The sequence below is a fragment of the Megalobrama amblycephala genome, linkage group LG17 (genome assembly GCF_018812025.1).
Source record: "Megalobrama amblycephala isolate DHTTF-2021 linkage group LG17, ASM1881202v1, whole genome shotgun sequence".
Lineage (NCBI taxonomy): Eukaryota > Metazoa > Chordata > Actinopteri > Cypriniformes > Xenocyprididae > Megalobrama > Megalobrama amblycephala.
Window position 1 is genome coordinate 19,445,842 of NC_063060.1, and position 9,105 is coordinate 19,454,946.

Consider the following 9,105-nt stretch of genomic DNA (forward strand, 5'->3'; position numbering starts at 1 on the left):
CACAACACATTTATTGCTGTGTTAGTGTGATAAGTGAAAATCATCATAATTAATAGTACCTATAATTCATTTAAACGATTATTAGTTGGTGTTCTTGATCTTTCTTTTTACTTCAGTCACTTTCATATTTAATGGGAGCAGAGTTCAACTTCTTTTTGTTATATGAATGTCACATTAAAATGGTCATGGAATCTTTTTTACCATGGCTCCATTGTTTATTCATGCTTCTTTTGTTTATTTAATGCCTTTCATGGAATATAATTTTATTGTTTGACTACAGAACCACCCAGACTTTCGTCTATAAAACAATCGATTAAATATAAATTATTATAATTAATGATTTTGTCAGGGCTAATAGACTTGTGGGCAGCATGATGATCTAACAAGAGTGAAATAATATTTCCACAACAGCTATTATAATTAAAATAAAAATGTCGTTTCCTTCACCTTCATTTCCACCGCAGAATGATACATAATTTGACACTGGTGAAAATGTTCACAAACTTTCAGAAAGTGCGAACGTCAAGATAATGAATTTTCTGCTGTGTTCAGTCACTTTTTAAAAAAAAAAAAAATTAAACTATTAAAATGTCTTACTTCATAAGACAAAAAAGTGCAACCCCCCTTTTTTTGCAATCCCAAAAATGTTTCTCATTTTATCGACAAGAATCAAAAGTACACTTGGACCCCTCTCAAATGAGCTGTGTTCTTTCATAAAGTATCTCATGATCAGTGGAATAATCTGATATCTTTTGTTTGGATTGTTACTGGTTTGTGACCTGTTTCTTCCTTGCATTTCTCTGAGCACAATGTTGACGTTTTCAGCCACACTGGAGTTGTAAGTGAACTAAATACCCTGGAGAGGATCTCCGAGCAGACCTCATAAACACCATGAACTAACAAATCTTTAATTTTCAGTTTTTTTTTTCCCACCCCCCTTTCCACTTCTCCAACCACTCCCACACTGTTTTGTCGTGAGCATGGAGGCATGAAAATACTTTCCCAAATGGAGATAATTGGAGGGGAAAGAGCCCTGCCCTGTCTGCCTAATCAACTCACACAACAATCGGTGGATTGTTCCGGAAGGCTGGTGACACAAAGCCTTGTCCTGCAACATTTGAGCTGTAATTAGCAAGCACTTACTGTCATTTGTGTCAGATGCAGTTATGTGGTGGATTGAATTGAACAATGCATACACTTATGCATGGTGTATAGGCATACAGTAGTTGTGTAAACGCACATAATACAACGTCTATAAAATATTATTGTTTTACAATACTGAGCCATTTCATCTGGATTATTTGTTTATATTGTTGATTTTAAGCCATTGTTTTATATCTGTGGTTTTATGCTTGGGCTCATTGTCTTACTAAAACCACCTTTCTCAAGACACTAATCTTTCACTTCATCAAGATTGTCCTGTATATTCCTGTATATTCAGCAGTTTAAGCCTTCCAGAAGGTGGTGAATGATCCTACTCGTATGATTTCTTTCCATATTCTTCTTTGGGTACCAAATCTACATTTCATTCAACACAAACAAGCTCATTGTTGATTTATTTACCTCTCCAGACTCTGTCCATTGTTTATGTGTGCTGCTCGATGGTGGAGTTTTCACAAATATAGAAATATTTCAATGAAAGATTCAACTCATCTCAGCCAAAGTTCAGCTGAAAGTATTTATCTCTGTAGGTCTCTGTTTGTTATTGCTTTAATAAACTTCTCATGCAGGATAACATTAAATGTAGAGCTCTCATTGACATAATGAACATGATTGTAAAACAACATACCATTTTGTCATTTTAGGCTAAAAATAATCTAAAAATATGACTGTAGAGTTGAGTATGTCCAAAATGCTTATTGCAGAGAGTATTTAAGTATTGCTCAGAAAGATTTTGGTCTTTTATGTAATAATTATACATTTTAACATTATATATTTATACAACATTTCATTCTGGTTCCAACTTGTTACTTTGTCACATAGAAGTACACTTTAGCATACTTTGAAAAAGATTACTTATTGCAGAAATAATAGACTTTAAAAGAATTTATAAAACGATTAGTTCCTGTCCTTGATTCTGATTGGTCAATAGCTGTGTTTTATTCACGATAAAACACGGCTATGACCGCTTCACCCAGCGGTTCTGTGTGTCTCAACACAACACCCTCAGCAACCACTTTTAGCAACATAAATGTCTCGGGTTACGTCTGTAACCCTGGTTCCCTGAATAGGGAACGAGACGCTCCGTTGATGCTTTGGGAACGCCTCTGCGTGAGAAACGTCTTGAAGCACTTGTGAAATCTAACCAATAGTGTGATGGGACGTCAGAGCGGGTGACGTCACGGACCAGGAAACTATAAAGCACTCCTGAGAACAAAGAATGCCAGCTTCAGACGCTCACAGGCGTGCAGGGAGTATGGCTAAGCAATGCAGCGTCTCGTGCCCTATTCAGGGAACCAGGGTTACAGACGTAACCCGAGACGTTCCCTTTCATGGGAACATCGACACTGCGTTGACGCTTTGGGAACTCTATCCCAACTAGGCCATAAGACCAAGTGCCTGTCTGTTATCCTTATGACAGGAGCACCGAGGACCCTGGAGTGGAGCCCAAATAAAGGTTATAAAACCTAATGAAGGTATGCTGAAATGACCACCCAGCCGCATCACAGATCTCATTTATGAGAACTCCCGAGATCAAAGCCTTTGAGGCAGCCATAACCCTAGTCGAGTGTGCCCGGACAGCCAAGGGTGAAGGCTGCCCGGATGACTCATAGGCAAGAGAGATGGCCTCGACCACCCACTCGCTCATTCTCTGCTTAGACACTGGGTCTCCTTTCTTAGGAGACCCGTAACAAACAAATAGTTGATCAGTCTTTCGCCACAGGGCAGCTCTGTGGACGTAAGTGTCTAAAGCCCTCACTGGGCAAAGCAGATTTAGTTTTTCCTGATCCGGGTTTGTAAAAGGTGAAGGACAGAAGGCCTGCAGTACGATGGGCCCTGGGACATTGGTGGGACCTTGGGTATATATCTATGATGCAGGAAAGCCTTGACCAATCGAGGTGCAAATTCCAGACATGAAGGATCAACAGAAAGTGCTTGTAGATCTCCGATTCTCTTGAGAGATGATATAGTTAGCAGAAATATAGTTTTTAGAATGAATAACTTCTCAGGTACTTCCTCTAAAGGTTCAAAGGGATCCGCAGCCAACCCTTCCAGTATAATAGCCAAGTCCCAGGACGGAGTTCTTGTACGCACAGCAGGCCTCAGCCTCTGGGTACCATGGAGAAAACGTAGTATGACTGAGGGGTTTCTTCCCACAGAAATACCCTCCAAAGGAGCATGATAAGCGGATATAGCTGCAATATAAACCTTCAATGTAGAAGGAGTTAGACCATCCGAGAATTTTTCTTGGAGAAATTGAAGTACATGACTGATAGAGGAGTGGACTGGATCCACTTGAGACTGGCTACACCAAGTAGCAAACAGCTTCCACTTATATGCATACAGTTTTCTCGCGGACGGAGCTCTGGAGTAGAGTATGGTCAACACAACCTCGGTTGGGAGACTGGATTCTATGAGCTCGGCCCCCTTAGAGGCCAAGCCCACAGTTTCCATAACTCCGGGTGGGGGTGAGTTATCATGCTGCCCGCTTGAGACAGAAGGTCCTGCCTGACTGGAATCTCCATGGGGGAGCCTTCTAAGAGAGACACTAGGTCCGTAAACCACTCTCGGGTTGGCCAGAACAGGGCTACCAATATGAGACGGACCCTGTCCCGCCGAACCCTCTCCAGAACTCCGGGGAGCAGAGCAATCGGGGGAAATGCGTACAGATGCAGCCTCGGCCACGTCTGTACCATGAGTTTAGGGAGTACCACAGTGGGCAATGAGACGTCTCTTTCGAGGCAAATAAGTCAACTTCTGCATGAAATTCTTCCATATGAGCTCCACCACCTCAGGGTGGAGTCTCCATTCCCCGGGCCTTGGCCCCTGCCTCGACAGGATGTCTGCACCCACATTTTGATACCCCGGGATATGAGCTGCTCTCAGGGAGAGGAGCTTCCCTTGGGACCATAGGAGGATCTGATGGGCTACCTTGCACATCTGGCGAGACCTCAGACCCCCCTCATGGTTGATATAGGAGACCACCGACATGTTGTCTGTGCGAACTAACATGTGGTGGCCCCTCAGGTCTGGGAGGAAGTATTTGAGTGCTCGAAATACTGCTATCATTTCCAGCTGATTTATGTGCCAGGAACAATGATGGTCCTCCCAAAGACCCCGAGCCAAGCGACCACTCATGATCGCCCCCCAGCCTGTGAGAGACGCATCCATCGTTAGCATTACGAGATGACAAGGAACCCCCCAACACAGGTCCCTGGGACAGGAACCAGGGCTTCTTCCATATGACTAAGGCACGAAGGCATCGCCGCATGACCTTGATCATACAGAAAGGATTTCCCCTCGGGGAAAACCCCCTGGTCCTGAGCCACCACTGTAAGGGTCTCATGTGCAGCAGGCCAAAAGGTATCACGTTGGACGCAGCTGCCATCAGACCCAACTGTCTCTGAAACTGTTTTACAGTGAGTGACTGGCCTAATTTCACCCCTTTCATGGCTGAGAGAATGGAATTCACCTGAGCAGGAGACAGACGTGCCTGCATCGTAGTGGAATCCCAGACTGACTCTTCTTGGCACTGAGTCTCAACCCTAACCTTCTCATATGTGACAGAACTACTCGATGTTGAACTGCTTGTTGCTCTGATTGAGCTAGAATCAACCAATCGTCAATATAATTTAGCACACGGATGCCCTGGAGTCTCAGGGGAGCCAGAGCTGCATCCACGCACTTCGTGAAGGTGCGGGGTGAAAGGGATAGGCCGAATGGAAGAACCTTGTATTGGTAAGCTCAGACTCGCTCACCCAGTTTAAATCTAGATTAAAGACGCATCTCTTTAGCCAAGCATTCACATAATGCACCTCATATCAGATCAACTGCACATGACTATCTTTGCTTAATGTTATGAACAGCAGCTACGCTAATTATTCTCCATTTGCATTTCTGTTTTACCTCGGGACACCCGAGGTGACTAGAGAGGACATCAGCTTCAGTTTGGATCCAGCCTCTTAAGAAGACGCAATCATCTGGATCAACATGCACATTGGCCAATTTCTATATCCTAATTATTGTTAATGTATGTAGCTGGTAGATGGCCGAGGCTGCTCCCACTCAGCAGCCTCGGCGGGGAGAGAGCGGCGAGGGAGGAACCCTATTGAAATGCTGCCAATTGTTTCTTAGCTTCCTGGAACCTCTCGATGACCAAAGTGACTGAGTTGCCAAAGAGGCCTAGGGAAGACATTGGAGAGTCTAAAAGCACACTTTTATCTCTCACGTGGATATCGGAAAGATTTAACCATAAATGCCTCTCCGTGGCCACCAGGCTGCCATAGAAAGGCCGATTGTTTTTGCCGTCTCCTTGGTGGTACGGAGAGATAGATTGGTAGCTTTTCTCAACTCCTGAATCATTTCAAAACTCGCCTCACCGCTCTCATCAATCTCCCCCAGCAGGTCGGCCTGATAGGCTTGCAGTATCGACATTGTATGTAAACAGGCTGCAGCCTGACCTGCTGAGGCCTATGCTTTGCCCACCAGCACTGATGTTGTACGTAATGGTCTGGTGGGCAGTGTCAGGGATTTTAGGGACGATGCAGATTCAGGCGAGAGATAGCTCACAAGCGTCTCTTCAACCCGAGGCATCGTCCCATAACCATATTGTTTCAGCCCCACGATGTTTGAATATATAGATGTCTAGGGGCTGTATACTCTATATTGAGCCGGCTTCTGCCACGATCTCGACACATTATGTCGTGGCAGATTCGATGTCTCTTTGTCCCTTCAGATCTGGTCTCGAAGAAAAACTCGCAGAGTCTAAGTTTCAGGTCTCAGAAAAACTCACAGAGTCGAAGTTCCAGGTCTCAGAAGTATTTAACTTTATTGTCAAACAACAAAGTGAGATGCCAGCTCCGCATCTGAGGCTCCCTTAGCCGGGGCACAGTTTTATACATTTTTCTTATCTCTTAAAAACACACCAAATTAATATCATTGGCTTTTTCTTATCTCTTAAAATACACCAAAGTAATATCATTGGCTGGTAACATTCACCCTAACAGTTATTTTCCATGATATCATCTACGGGGGCTCTTCTCCCACACCTCCTTCCCATGTACTCCCCGACCTTTCTGCCATAGACACATCACTAATATAATTGCAGGTGTTGCTTATGTAAGAGAATTTTCTTAGTAAGGGTGACCAGCTTCCAGCTACTGTACATCTTTTGATTTTCATTTCTCATGGCCTTCTGCCAATTGATGGTCAACCCTTTTCCCATTGGCCAAATGAAACATTGTATCAAAACAGTCAACACTCCCCAGAGGCAAGAGGCCTTCACGTGACATCCTTAATAATGGTCTTGTTCATTTCACAGCCACCTGTTGTCTGGTGGAAAATTACCAATGAAATATGCTCAGTGGCCAAGTAAACTTGTTTGATCCTTACAGTTAAATAGGCCAAGAGGGCCTCACAACACTTCTAGCTTTTATAGTAAGCAAACAAATTCTACAATTGTTTTCTATTGGATGGATAAAATACTCCATCACTTGGTGTGGAGATCGGGGAAGAGCGGCAATCACCGACGCTGAGGCTGTGACTGGGTGGGGAGAAAGCGCTCATCTAACTTGCTTTTGTGGCGCGCTTCAGGTCTTTTGGCTGGCCAGTCGATATTTAATTTTGCCACCGCCCTAGTCACAACCTCTAACAGCTCCTCATAAGCTGACGCTCACTACATCTACCTCCTCGGAGCTAGATAAGTGAAGCGCCGGTGTCTCTCTCCTGGGGGAAGAAACCACAGAGCGTGCTTCCGCAACCAGGGGAGAAACACTGGGTCTGGCGGGTGAGGGCCGAGATAAGGCTGGGCCCGTCTCTAACCCCTCCGCCAGATCCATTTGTGAACCCCAGGAATGAAGCTGCCGCTGTGCCTCGGCAGCAGCGGGACCCGATCCCTGGGGAACACTAACCGCGGCGCCTTCTTTCTCTTTCTCGAAGAACACCAGGCGTGGACGGAGTGTTAGTTTCTCACAATGCACGCAGACAGCTCCCTCGAGAGCTATCTGGGCATGCTCCACTCCCAAACAAGCAACGCACATCTCGTGTGTATCCCCACCCATGATGAAGCGAGGGCAGGGAGGAACACACTTAACAAACTGTTGCTTGCTTGTCGCCATAATATGTGTCTTTTTCTCACTAATATATATATATATATATATATATATATATATATATATATATATATATATATATATATATATATATATATATATATTGTGCTTGGTGAAACAAAAAATACTCTTGCCCTCAGACGAAGAGAGATTTTGATTTGCTGTATATATAACAAACAGACAACAGCAAATAAGACACACCATAACACAGAGCGCTGCTGAAGACACAGAAGCTGGTCCGTGACCTCACCCGCTCTGACGTCCCGTCACACTATTGGTTCGATTTCACAAGTGCTCCAAGACGTAATCACGCAGAGGCGTTCCCTAAGCGTCAACGCAGCGTCGATGTTCCCATGAAAGGGAACTATATGTTCTCAATTGATATTGTTCATTGAAGCTTACTGTATTATGTAGAAGAGTACTGTGAGAAAGAGATCGAGTTTATTACCTACATTCAGATTTAGCATTTTCCTTCAGGTCAGTCCTATGTTCATAATAAAAAATCTGTTTAAATGTCCGATGTATTATATTGTCCTTTTAACAGTTAAGGGGTTTTCCCATGACTGACAGCACTAATCAAAGCATTTGTCAGTTGTGTCTTGTTCCTTGTCCACAACATTTCAGTCCTTTCAGTGTAAAAGTTGCTACTTTGCTACTGACTGACACACTCATAAAGACAGTCTTTGCCGCCATCTAATGCCGTAATAATGTAACTTCAGTTGCTGTCCACAGTCAGGGACTATTTTTTTCCGGCGGAAGGTAAGCTTTTAGTTAAAGTTTACTTCATGCAAGTTGCATTAATACATATTTTTGGCTTTAATATTTGAATTGTGTGGTAACTGTTTTATGAAAGCAATAAGGTACTCGAGGTTGTATCGTAAATTAAATGGATGGAGGGGATACAGCACAGCCTCTTGTACCTTATTACTTTCATATTTTGAGAACTGAATGTAATGTTTTGAGACACTTAATTGCATGTTATTTACAATTAAATGAATATGTATTATAGTTTAAATTAATAATAAATGCAATTAGTTGAACTTAACTAAAGTTACTAAAGTAACTAAAGTTTTTTTTTTTTTTTTTTTTTTTTTTTTTTCTCAACAATTCTAAGAGCCAATTAAAGAATAATTACCTTTCGGTAAACAAACCTTCAAAGAACCATTTTGTTTTAGAACAATGCTCACCAAGGCTGCATTTATTTGAATGGATACAGTAAAAAGCATCATTACTCCAGTCTTCAGTGTCATATGATCCTTCAGAAATCATTCTAATATGCGGATTTTATTATCAGTTATTACTGGTGCTCAATTATTAATCATGATTATGATTATTATCAATGTTGAAAACAGTGTAACGGTTATGTTCTGCTTCCGACATTGTTGTATTAAAAATGGAAATGTTTTACTTTGCGTTTTTCACATATAGATGACAACATTGTCAAAACGATCCCAATTCACATGGATCCATGAAAACGACTAAAAAGTGCTGTAATCATGCCAGGTCAGCTGCTGGCAATGTCACGTTTTAAAGAAACAGTACGCACCTCTAGACTGAACACGTAATATGCATGAGCTTTTGTAGTTTACACAGAGACAAATAACATTATTGTTTTCAAAAACGTGCATATTGAAACCTGTTTTCAAAAGTTTGCATTTTCAGGCCCCCAAAATGTTGTTGTCATGTTAATGAACGTCCAAAGTGCATAAAACGTTTTCAGTTTTCTCTACCTATTACTTTTGTGTAAAACAATAAAATAAAAAATAACCCCAAACTTTTAAATGGTAGTTTATCATGATTTCCACAAAAAAATATTAAGTAGCAAAACAATGCT